The sequence below is a fragment of the Pristis pectinata genome, chromosome 4 (assembly GCF_009764475.1).
Source record: "Pristis pectinata isolate sPriPec2 chromosome 4, sPriPec2.1.pri, whole genome shotgun sequence".
NCBI classification, from domain to species: domain Eukaryota; kingdom Metazoa; phylum Chordata; class Chondrichthyes; order Rhinopristiformes; family Pristidae; genus Pristis; species Pristis pectinata.
Genome location: NC_067408.1, coordinates 36,683,720 through 36,697,387, shown reverse-complemented (window position 1 = coordinate 36,697,387; position 13,668 = coordinate 36,683,720). Strand labels below are relative to the sequence as shown.

The 13,668-nt window shown below is 37.4% G+C and overlaps 1 protein-coding gene across 5 annotated transcripts in view; it reads left to right on the top strand.

Moving 5' to 3' along the window:
• LOC127569918 (complexin-2) overlaps window positions 1-13,668 on the top strand; it is a 198,083-nt gene that overhangs the window by 45,745 nt on the left and 138,670 nt on the right. For 2 of the 5 annotated variants that reach the window (XM_052014979.1, XM_052014983.1), the window contains exon 2: window positions 5,652-5,717. The exons of 2 other annotated variants lie outside the window; for them this stretch is intronic. The gene's annotated coding sequence lies outside the window, so the exon portion shown is untranslated. Of the gene's footprint in view, window positions 1-5,651; window positions 5,718-8,847; window positions 8,887-13,668 lie in introns of all 5 variants that reach the window. One more of the 5 variants, XM_052014982.1, reaches the window with a different exon arrangement.

The window sequence follows — 13,668 nt, the reverse complement described above, 5'->3', positions numbered from 1 at the left end:
TATAATGGGACCAGTCCAGAGAGATCTAGCCAACTGAAAGTGAACACTCATAGGTTTGTTTCATTATTATCACAGACTCCAGTTCAAAGTCCCTTGGATCCAAGCATTTTTTTTTATCCTCTTCTATTGTCTAAGGGTTACCACTTCAGTGTATTTTAGAAGCCTTCATCCAGTTCCAAATCAGCAAGCACCAACCAGTAGTACAGACAGCATAAGGAGGGAGTAGAAAACACTTTTCCTTGATGGTGTGAGATTCAGGCTTAAGAATGGTGTCGGAAAAATAACAGTCCAACAAACCAATCTCAGTCACATCAGGAGGTTAGCTCCTTAGACATAAAATCAAAAGTTATTTATTCCTTATTCTTAATCTTTCACTTTGATTGACTAATAAAAAAAACATAAAATAGAAATATTTTCAATATAGAAATTCTATCAATGAGTACTTACAACTCAATAAGTGTAATTAACTTACTCATTTATGGGTAATTATTATAACTATTACAATTCAATTTTTCAGTCTTATAAAAATTAAAAGCTTTTCCCAAATTACCTTACTTCCTTTCCTGAAGGCACTAATTCTTGATGATCCCACCATTAAACATTGGCTTCTAATACCTCAACCACTGGAACCATTAGTCTTATTAATCAAATTAACTCTGAAAACCAGCAGCCAATTTGTATTAGAGTGCATCACAGATGAACCTAATTAATTTTTCAACCAGTATCAACACATGCACACTTACCAGAAAGGGTGACGGGATAGCAATTGAAAGCAGAAAGACCAGCTACTTCTTTTGCTTCCTAAATCCATAGGTTTGGAGGTCAAAGGCAGCATCTTGTTGCTGGTCCCATTGAGATAAGCATGTTCAGCAAAGGGCACATTGCATAGTTTAGCAATAAACATTCTATCAGATAAAATATACAAACTTCCTATGTTTTCACTTATTGATCTACCAAATAACTGGGAATCTCCCTGTCATTCAAACTACATGATTGCACTGCTATAAGTGACTGTGATTGACATTATGCCCATGATTTATATGTAACTATCCTCCACTGGTGGCCTTTTTCAAGACGTAGCAGATGGATCAAATTTATCCTTTGGAATTCATTATTAGCAATAAAATATGCACTAAGGTCAAAAGCTGCAAAATATCATGAAGTGTTCTTTTTTTTGCAAGTTATGTGGGCACAGTAGTGTAGTGGTCAGCGTAACACTATTACAGTACTAGCAACCCAGGTTCAATTCCCACCACCGTCTGCAAGGAGTTTGTACGTTCTCCCCATGTGTCTGCGTGAGTTTCCTCCCACATTCCAAAGACATACAGGTTAGGAGCTGCGGGCATGCTATGTTGGCACCGGAAGCATGGCAACACTTGCGGGCTGCCCCCAGCACATTCTCAATAATGCAAAAAGATGCATTTCACTGTGTGTTTTGATGTACATGTGACTAATAAATAAATATCTCATCTAAATTGGTTCCAATAGGGCTTTTCATACATGGGGGTACATTCAAACTGTCCTGAACACCAGAAATGACAAGGATGTTAATAACTTGTAATGCTAATTTGACCCCCAACACTCCCAAACTAAAAGTCAGTGCTCCATCTAATACACTATTTAATCTCATTTAACTCCATACCCCCGCCAACCCTAATTAAAGGGATCATTAACAACTTCCAGGTGAGTTGCTGATTGATTTCTATTGGCTGTTGTTATGATTCTGCAGGTGTTTTGGACTTTCTAGTTCCTTAAAATCCTGTAATCTACAGGCAGTACTGTACCAGGTACTGAATGCCTTTGTCTTGGCTTTAGAGCCAACTATTCATGGGTGTGGATACATTAAATAGTATCTCATTAGTAGGTATACATTAGCAGAGGACTACTTTACTGGGGGAGCAAGTGAAGGCACATAGAGAAGGGCAACAAAATAGGAGGGAGCAAGAAAGGACAAAATGGATCTCTTCAGGAGGTTACATCTACCCAGTGTGTTCATGTTGAGGATCTCAAGCCTTCCTATTCCACTTCATGCTTGTTGCTATCCAGGGATCACTTGCCAAATCTAAAAAGGAACCTGTTTCCTCGACGTCTATCTGGTGTGTGGTGTTCTACAGCTCATTATGGAGTTCAATGCCTGTATCCTGACAGCAGGTGAGAAGCCTACATTCTGCAGCTACATTTGAACCACGATGATAAACAATAGTTCTGTTGGTGACAAGAGTTATCTACTGACTGCAGTTAGCAACTCATGCACACGATGGCGTTGTGCTATCAATAAGTGCCATCCTGCCTCCTGTAACGTGTTAAAGAAGAATATTGGCATGCTGAAATAAGGATTACGCTGCCTACGCTGTTCTGGAGGAGCCATGCAGTCTTTGGCAGAGTGAGTGTCAAGCTAGGTGGCAGTCTGCCTTATGTTTCACAAGCTCCTCATCACGAGGCTGAAAACCTAGACACCAGTTATATGGTGAGCAACTGCAGCACAGGAAGAGGAGGAGGTAGATATTGTGGAAGAACCAAAGAAGAAGTGGAGTGGAAACAAAAACCAGACACAATCTTTCTAGTCAAGCAATCTGTGAATGATTCATTGAATTGTGATACCATTGAACACAATCCCAATTGTCCTCCATCTGTTGCTCCCCATCAGAATGTTAGCTTGGCTTCAATGTAAAAATAACAGACAATGCAAAGTACACTACATAAATAGTGCTATATTGTATGGTAATATAAACTGATCATGCTTGTGCATTCTCTTGCACTTGTTTTTTGTTGTGCCTTTGTCTGTCCTGGTGCCTTCGTCTGTCCTGGTGCCTTCATGCAGTGCAACGTCATTCATTGTGACATGGCTGGTGAAAGGTTTTTGACTTCTGGTAGAGGAGATTGCTGATGGCCTCCGAGAGTGACATCTAGCAGCACTGGATTTGGAAGACCTGGTTTTAACTGCACCATCTTGTCATTATGTGGTAGTAGTCTGGACTAACCAACTGAAGGGCATCAGCCAATGGCAGTGATGAAATCACAAACCTCTCATCCTAAGAGGACAGCAGTTCATGCTTCACAGACCACTGCCACTCCTGAGAATGATGAGGCTTTTGTAATGTGTTGGAGGACAAACTAATGGAGTGATAAAAGTTACTTTGAACATTGTTAGCCAGGGTCATGATATTGGGGTCTGGGTGAAATGACCAAGCATTTGAACTTTCACTGTAGCAATTAGAGCCTGAAGTGTCTGATTTTCTTGCAATGGAAGCTACAATATTGTCTGGAGGCTTCACTATGGATGCCTAGGCAACTGTACTAAAGGATTTGCCCACCAGTTCCTTGCTGGAAAGAATGAGCTCTAAGCATTGCACAAAGCTATGTGCATGATCAGTGCTAGCTTCATGCATGTTCCTTGTCATTGAATACAAGTGTTCTAATTTATCTTACAGTTCCCAAAGAGTCCCACATTGTTAGAGGTGTCATTACCAAAGGCCTCCTCTGCTCTCAGCCAGATAAAAGATCCTAGGAACCACTTTGAAAAAGAACACAATAGAAGTCATGGTCGATATTTATCCCTCATTAAGGACAGTTTATCTGATTATTAGGCAGCACGTTGTGTGCAAATTGGCTGCTGTATTTTCTACATTGTTTCTACAGTTATTCTCTACTGTAAAGTGCTTTAAGAGATCAGAGGTCATAAAAGGCATTACATAAATGCATGTGTTTCTTTTTTTTAAGTGCAAATCTTTCCAAAATCTCACAGAAGGCAGCAAGGTCAATATTAGCTGTGCTTCTTTGTGTGAATTATGTTCCACCCCCTCATCCTCCACTAATACTTCGACAAAACTAGTAGTGAACACTGCTATCGCAATCCACTGGCAAAATAACTACCAAATTTTTAATGTTTCTCCTTCACTAGGGATAGCTATATTTGAATCTTGTTTGAGGCTCTCAATCAACATAACCATGGGAATAAATGTTTTCTGTTACCAAGAACAATTATGAATGTGTAATCTGTCAAATACACCGGAAAACTCGCCCTGAATACTTCAGCTCAGCCTTAGTGGAAAGTGTGAATCAGCAGCAAAGGCAGAACATATGGCAATGTTGCTGAAAGCAAATAAGAACACAGTTTAACTTATCCCATAAAATCTGTGGAATACAGCTTTGGGATGAGTTCAGTCTCAAAGCACATTTGGAGTAAACATATCTGAAGATTTAAAGCAATAAACTTTTTTTAAAATCAAGATGCTAGAAAAAATCCAGGGATCTCAATGGAATGCCTGACACTTGTTAAATTATGCTGTGAGGGATTATGGATGCTAAAATCTACCATGAACACACAAATAGGAATTGTGGACAACAGTTCTATGCCAGATTGTCAAGACAAGGAGGATCTAGTGCACACATTATATGCAGAAGTTCTAAGATTTACTGGAACACAGATTGCAAAAGGCAGATCATCAGAGTGCTCAGATAGCATTGGAAGATAAGACAAGAAACAATCTGCAATTCTTTGAGGGATGAATTGAAAAATAAGTATTGAATATCCGTTACAAAAAGAAACCTAGAGTTAGGTCATTGTGAACAGCAGCATGGAATTCTGAACTGCACAGATGCCTAAGGAAATGCAAAAAATAAGTATTAATGGAGAATTTCATAATCAGAGGAATAGACAAGCACATTTTTAGGGAAAAAATTTAAATGATAATGATGGCTCCCATATGGCAGAATGAGAAATACCATGAAGGACGAGCAAATAATTTTTGGAAATGGAAGAGAAATCTGTAGAAATTGTGGCTCATGCTGTATTCAATAATGTAGCAAGGATTAGAATCAAACATTCATAGAATTTTAGCAATTCAGTGATAGATTAAGGAAAACAGAATGTGCCAATGTCACCTGAACTAGGCCAGAAGTAAGGTCAGTGCTGAAGGAGTAATTTGTGTAGTGAACAGGCTTTAAACTAATATGTTATTGGGGAGGGTAAAACAAACATGGTAAGAGTGCAGGATGGAAAGCAAAATGATCTTTTAATATAGAAAAGATGCACGAGAATAAGCATCAAATGAGAAAAGAAAATTAATGGAAGGCAATCGAACTGGTAACAATAGTGATTCAGCTTAGTTTAAGCCAGGGCCAAGATAACCTTTTCTGTCTTTCCTTTTGGAAACAAAATATGCAGGAGAGAGAAAGGAGAAGAAATGGTGGTTGTGATGAAAGATTTGGTTCCGACATTAGAAAGTTTTCTGTTTCTAAAAAAAAGGCTACGTATGTTTGATTAGGTGCAGGACTAAATAAAATAGATAAATGGGTAACTAATAGTTCTTTAAAAGGGCGTAATTCAGGATAAAATGAATGCATAGAAAGATGTGAGTTTGTGTAAAGTGAATTGTGCATGAAAGGTTTAATAGCATTCTTTTCGGGATGTAAAAAAGTATATTATAAATAAAATGGATATTTTACATATGAATGTTGAAATGGAATTTGATATGTTGCAGTAAAAGAAGCTTGTTGATAATGTTCACCTGTGCAGTACAAAGCTTAAGCCCAGAAGTTGGTTACAACAGTGACTTCAAAAAACAATTCACTGATTATACAACTTTGGCATCCTGAGTCATAAAAGGCAATATAACAAAGCAAGTCTTTCCTTTCCTTTTTTGTTAAAGGAAATTGCAGCAGGCGTTGTGACTGAGAGCTGTTTCTTCTATATTCACTCATGACACCTTCTTAAGGTAGTATACGGCTTTTTTTTTATATCCTTCTGTCAGGAGAAATAGCTAAGAGGCTACCAGGTACATAATATTTTGGTAGGCAGAAGACACTGGAAAAGTTAGGATTCCTTTCATTAGACAGCCAAGTGGAGAGTTGATAGAGGTAGTCACATGAAGAAATTGATGAGACAGGGAAAAACTATTTCTACCAGTTGATGAATTTGGTAGGCAATGACTGTAAATTTAAGGTAATTTCAAAGTGTATGGGGAAATCACACTACTGAATTTTTCAGAGCCAAAACAGGCACAAATTGCCTTCAATATTATATGATTCCATCTATAAAAAGTACACCAAAATAGATAAATGAAAGTTACTATAAAAATCCCAGGCATCCATTATATTAAAAGCAAAAAGCTGTTTTTTTTTATCTTTAGCATTTATTTAGTTGCTATGATTAGATACATTGGTAATGTGTTGATGCAAAAAATACTGTTTTTCATTTATCCTGTTCTAAAACAAATATCATTTATGTGATGTTTCTTTCTAATAATGTATCCATATCATTTGATGGTCTTAAAAAGTAAGTTAATGTAATAAGCCAAAGAGTATTGCTGGATTCTCCGTATGTTGTCAACTGATTTCTCCCTCCACAATCTCTTTCATAATGTCTAACCTTTGTGTTAAATTGATTAAATTTGACTGGAAGCCTATTGTTTCTACAAGGATCAAACTTCATAAGCTTTATAAACATATATTTAAACAATCTTGCATTAAAATAGACTAGTCTGTCAATATGCAACAATACATCAACTGCTCATTGTCATAACTATTAACTTACAGCTTCCTCTAAAGTGAAATGAATTTTTCATGATTGCTGGAATTTGCACCCATTTGCCAATGACTTTGTACACTTGTAATTTCCTGTGCATTACAAAATATGAAATATTATTGCACTGGATATGGATAAATGCCATCGTATTGCCTTTCAAAAGTTGAATTTCTGGTTTAGCCACCACAGAAAGTGGATTATTTGCTTATCACATTTGTCTGTAGTCTCAAAGAACCAGTGACTATTGTCCACAACAACAAGATGTGCCAAAAGAGATACTTTTCGCTTCCAGGACTACAATTCAATAAAACATAACTTCTTTCCAATCCATTAAGCTTTGTGAGAAATTGAAAAGAGAACTTGTAACAACAAGGAAAGCATGCACATGATCTTGAAGCAAACTTGCTGACCAAATCTTTTGGACTTCTTGTGAAATTTTAACCCTATGTCCTAGAGGTCAGTATCTATCTTGGACACTAAAAAGCACTCAATTCTGCCTTTTGAGTGTTAACGTGAAGTTGGATCCTTGGGAAGGCCTGTGACTGAGTTCTCAAAGAATGACATTGTCTTAAACCCCCAGGGCCAGACCGGAAGGCCTGCAAAGCAAGTGAAAAGCTGATCCAATTATTGCAGATCTTGGAAATCTGAATTAAAACAGAAAATACTGGAATTACACAGCAGGTCAGGCAGTGTATTTAGAGATAAATGCAGAGTTCATGTTTTGAGTATGAAAATGTACATTGCCTGGTTTGTGTGAGTTTTGAGGTGGTGGGCCGATGACCAAAATCATCATTGTCCCATCCCATTAATGCCACTTTAGCAAGCCTTTTACTGTGAACAAAAATGTCTGGGCAGTTATCTCTTTGTGGGTTGCTATGTGTAATGCAGTACAGACTATTCAGTGTAGCTGCTGTTGATGGGAACACTAATTAAATCTTCGTAGTGTGCCAAAATTTAGTAAAGGGTCAAGACATACTATGCAGGATGTCACCAAGTTCTGAAACACAAAACAGTAGCAGCTCTACTTTGATTTCAGTGGAGTGAATTTCAGAAGCATAGCACAATATGATAATGCTCATAGCCTCTTTAGCACTACCAACTGGAGATGGATTTCCTTTATGGAAATTCAGAGTAAACCGCAAAGACATTGCAAATAGATGCAATAGGTTTCTTCTTAACACTGATAATTGTGGACAAAAATATCATTATCATCACTTATATTCCATATTCAAGCCAATTTTCTTTAAAATCTCCTCAGTAAAATTTTACCTAATGCTTTTTGAAAATTCAAGTAAATCTAATCATTAAATTGCCCCATTCAGTCAATTTAGTTATTTCTTTTGAGGAAATATGACAGGTTTATTTTGCAATCCATGGTGAAGGGATGTCATCAGCACTGACTTTGAATTGTTATGAACCAGCAACAAAAGAAACACTCCGAGTCATGTGATAAGTGTTTAAAACTACTTTATTAATAACTACTTATGATAATAAGAAAAATAAAAGTAAAAATGTTAGAATGTTAGAAGTAAAAATGTTAAATCTTAAACATTAACCCCAAAAAGTAAACTTGTAGTGTGTGTGTGTGTGTGTGTGTGTGTGGCAAATTCCCAAACTCCAAGTCCAGGAATGGTTCTTAACGTTCAGTTCTTCAAGCCGCAAGGTGAAACGTGAGCAAAGACTTCTTCAAAACCACCGTTGACTGAAGACAAAACGTAGATGTAGAGAGAAAATAGAGAGTAATTACGAAATCCAAATGTTCCCCTTGGGAACCCAAACGACACCTCAGTGTCTACTCAAACCATGGCCATCCACACAAATACCTGTTTCCTTCTACAGGTCAACAACAAAGTGAACTCCACTGCTTTGTTCCGAAGCATCTGCCACCCTGAAAGGCATCCGAGATGTGGCTGTCCATACAAATATCTGTTTCCCTCTACAGGTTAGCGACAAAGTGGACTCCACCAGATTACTCCAAAAATCCATACATGGATTGTAGTGACAGACACAGTTACTGTTTTTCATCCATCGATAGAGACAAGCTGTCTCTCTCTCTCTCCTTCAGACTGACTGCTTCAAAAACGTCATTATGTCCTTCATCTTCTGTTGATGTAAGCATGCCACACACACACCACTATGCTCTACCTTAAAGGGACATTCACCAATAGTAACCTAGTCCGTAACAGAATGCAGCTCCCAGGAAAATCTTGTGATCTCGGTAGCAAAATTTTACCAGGCCTTCTCCAAAGGGAAACTTGGTTCCAAGCAGTGATGATGTTGTTCATGCAAAACCTTAAATTAACTTTTTAATTATTTTACAGAGCACTGAATAAAGTTCCGAACACATCCATAAAATTAAGGTAAAAGCCAAAATATTATGAATAAAAAAAACTAACCTTTTATTACAAAATATAAATTTTGTAGATGCTGAAATCGGAAATAAGCATGGAACGTACTGGAGTTATCTAGCAGATCAGGGCAGGACCTATCGAGAAAGAAATGATAATATTGTTTGAGGTTGATGAAGTCCCAACAGAAGAGGAACAGTTTGAGATATAAACAGTTGAAGCTGAATGGGAGGGTGGAGAAAGAATAAAAGTGAAATACTGTGATTAGGTGGCAATCAAGAGAAAGTTAATAATATAAATGATGGTGGTGCTCAGTGAAAAATAATGGTAAAGGCTAATGAAATAACAAAAGGTATGTTTAGGAGAAATCGAAGATGAACAAAATCGGAAATGCCGATCCATTCACAATTTCCATTCCCACCATCCAGGGACCCAGTTTTTTTTCCCTAGGTGAAAGAATGATTCACATGCACTTCTTCCAATCTATTGTATGTGCTGCTCGCAATGTGGTTTCCCTTACATTGGAGAAATCAAACACTGACTAATTGCTTTGTGAAGCACCTGAGTTCAGTCCACAGGTGTGACCCTGAGCTTGTGGTTACCTGCCATTTCAATCCACCATCCCACTCCAGCCTTCCTATCTCTAGCTTTCTGCACTGTTACAATGACACTCTATCCGAGCTTGAGGAACAATACCTCATTTAGCGATTGGGCATGTTTCAGTCTTCCAAACTCAATATCAAATTCTCCAATGTCAGGTAACTTGCTTGTTCTTTCTGCCTGTATCAGACCTAGAAATTTCTGCCCATCATCATTTTGCCTCAGTTTTTTTCTTTCTATACCAGAATAATCTGACTTGCTGAGCATGTCCCACAGCTTTGCTATTAACATTTACAAATTTGGTCTCACTCTATTGAAGATATTCCTTTGTGGTACTTATCCCTCCCCCATCTTCTCTGTTATGGAAATTCTCTTTCCTACTTCCAAGTGAGTGGAGTGCTGCATGTTCAGAGGGGTAGATTAGAATGAGTAAGTGGAGAGGAAAAATTGAGATAGATTGCTAACAGCTTGCAATGAATAGATCTAAAGAGGGAAAGGGACCAGAGGGAACAGTCAACTTGTATTTTTCATTTTGTAATCCTTTAAATTTTTAAGTATTTATTTAAGGAATTTCTTGCTTTCTCACTCTCCCAGTTCTGATAAAGCTTCTCAGTCCAGAAACATGAACTGTTTCTCTTTCCACAATATTGTCATTGATGGAACAAAAACAAAAGTGAGGAAGGGGAGCCCGAGTAAGACTGAAGCAAGGTGTCTTCCACATATATCACAAAGCTTGGACCCAGCTGGCTGCACCTTTTATTGGGAGGAAGGGAACAGACATTAAAGAAATGGTTACTCAATGTGAGAACAAGTTCAGCCAGGTGAAGGAGGGTGGACCTCTATTCATAGTAGAAGCAAAGGACCCTCAAAAGATCTTGGTGAGCGTAGAAGGATTGAACATCCATATGTAAATTAAATGAATCATAAGAGACAGAAAACTTTTCAAGTGAAGGAGGGCAATGGAGTATTCCAGTCAAAGGTGGGAAGAGACTAAACGTGAAGAAAGAATAGAGTTAAAGTAAGGAATAAGTACTCTGGGACAACACAGGCTGACGTTAGGGGTCTGCGGGAGAGTCAGGCTTGAGGCTCTCAGGGAAACAGTGGAGGTACTGTGCAGTGTTGGTGTACTATGATGCTGAAGACTGTGAAGGGAAGATCTCTAGAAGAAATAAAGTCAGTGAATGTCTGGGAAACAGTGGCCTAATTTTCAATGGTGGGATTATGGTCTAGGAGGAAATGAGAGTCACAGAGCTGACATTCAGGCTCAGTGAGATAAAGATAATTTGCCAAACAACAGAGCTCTTGTCAGTAGGTTTGATGACAATGTTGGGCTTGGTCTCCAGTGAATGGAGTGTTACACATTCATGGGGGTAGATTAGAATGAGTAAATGGAGCAGAAAAATTGAGACAGATTTCGACAGCTCGCAGTAAATAGATCTAAAGAGGGAAAAAGACCACAAGGAACAGTCCAGGTGTATTTTTATTACTTTGTAATCCTTTAAGTACTTATTTGAGTGAATTGCAATCCATGTGCATAAATTTAAATTTATTTTGGGCCAGATTATTTATAAAGGCAGCAATTATGGCTTTGTACACCTTTAAGCACTCATTTACACTTGAGCACCTCAGTGTAACTTTGTTAGACTTTTCATAAATCCCTGTATTGTTCATCAGTTCAACGGATTTCCTTTGATGACACTGGAGAAGGCTAAATCACTGAGAGGATCTTTGGGAATTCCAGGTTAAACATTGCTCCTGTGGAAGCCCCAAATATACACGGCTCAGTTACTCCACACAGCCATAATTTCACTCTTATAGCAAGCACAAAATCCATGCCTTTGTTCAACATGAGGGTGGATTTTTTTTTGAGCTCTTGGTACATTGTCTCACATGCCAGAAATACATAATAAAAATTCAGCTTTAGGGCTCAGAGGGCTACAAGGGATTTTGTATCTCTTAAAAAGTGTTATTACATTTATACAGGTGCTATCCAAGTGCAAGCTGCTTGTTGTCTTATGCATACCAAACTCCAGAGATCAATATTCCTGAGATACAGAACATTCTGACAGAATCAAACCCCTCCCCCCCGTGTGGAGCATCATGCCTTATTTTGTTGTTACAAACTTTAGACTAAATGACTGTTGCTTGTTTGTAATCTATTCAGGATTTAAGATAACATTTACTATCCTCCAGACTGAGGTGAAGATTACAAGGGACACAGGGATCCAGAATACAGGCAGCTCCTTAACAATTCAGTCAATAACAGCAAAGAATCTCATCAAATTTTTCTCTCAGGAAGATAAACAATCTGATGTTTTTCTTTTATTGAAATGGAGTCCCATAACTTTACAAAGTTCAAGGGAATGATACAGGACTAGCAGTAATCTAGAGTAAGAGACACTGATTTAAATACTGTCTAAGCCATAATTCTGTAAATTTATTGCAACTGCTCATGAAATACTAGAACATTTGAAACGTGAAAAGCATCTCAACCACCTTTAAAAATAGCAATATATTCATTTTAGATCTGATGAAAATATCTGAACAATTTATAAAGCTTGTGTCTGTCATCACTGTCAAGATCATTCTATAAAATTCAAACAAAAAGACTTGTGCACTGTATTACTACATTTTTAATGTATGTGAAACCCAAGATTATTGATCAAGTGGATCAGTAAAAAATAGGACATTTATTTTCCCATTCTTAATTCATGCGTGTGACTGGAATTTACTGTAAAATTTATATCTACTAATGTAGTTACAGTGCACGGTATTTACAAGTTTCTAAACTTTTCAGTTTTGCCAAATTCTGGATTTATAAAAGGGATATACAGTGTACTGAAATTAAGTTCAAAGTAAGGCAAAAGGGAAATATCATGGGAAAGTAATATATCCTTGTTTGTGAGTACCAGTTATACTTTCTCTCCCTTGAAGTAAACGAAACCAGATGTGCAGGAATGACCGAGTCCAGCTAATGGCCAAAACACTTGCAGATGTTGAGTGCAAGCGGCTAAAGATGCCCCACGTTTCAACAGCTGCATATTGAAATTATGTCACTGCTTGTAGTTGTTATCTATTAAGGGTTCCACCTTTAGAATCCTTGCAGATACCCAGTTTGCTGAATGTTTTATTTTCATATTCAGCTACAAGTCTATCAAGCCTTATACATCTCAACAACTGGCTTGGTTCAAATATTTGAAGACACTTTTAGAAACTAGAAACTGTTTAATTGAAAATTATATTTGTTCATGGGGACCATATATCTGAATTATATTTTCTATGGCTATAATATTTCTGAAAATGATGTGCGTCCACCATAATATACCTATCAAGTACCTAACAAAATTACTAGATATGTTTGTATCCATTATAGGTTGATTTAGGAATATATTTAACATTGATGAAATACTGAATTGTAAAATACAACAGAATAAGGTGGAATTAGAAGAAAGAGCCAAATTACATGACTTCATTCATAAATGTATAGATGATTTCTAATTTAAATAGCTTTGGATTTGGTCATTCCTAAGATTGCATATGACTGTATCAACAAAAAGTCATATTAATTTTTAATTTGCAAGAAAATGTGGAAGTGGTATAAAAAACAATTTTTCTTCTCAGTCTTATGATATGTTTTCTGTAAATAAAGGCAGGTGAGAAACGTAAGAATTTTGCAGCAGTGGCAACCTGAATGAACATATAATTTCCCTGGTGTAACTGAAGCATGGCACAGATAGGCAACTTGTAACCTTCTTGACAGGTTAAAGCCTTCCTTTCACCCTTGCATATTTTGGTTTGTCATCACACAAACACTGATAGAGAGAAAAAGCCCTCTGATCCATCTAGCCTGTTCCACTCAAATGTGATGCTCACCCAAAAAAACATGTGATGTCTTGAGAGAAGCGGGAAACCCAATAAAACCCAAATGAACTTGGTGAGAGAGGTATGAATATTCCTCTGCTATCAAACAACTTCTTCACCACAACTCCCAGTTCTGACAGAATCTCAGACCTAAAACATTAACTGTTTTGTTAACTGTTTCTCTTTCTATGGATGCTGCCTGGCCTATTGGGGTTTTCAGTGCTTACTGGCTTTTAACTCCCCACCACAACCCCTGGGAGATAACTCTGGCCCTGAATTTATGAAAGTACTTATCATTATTTATACCTTCAATAAGAAATAGGAGCAGCTCTT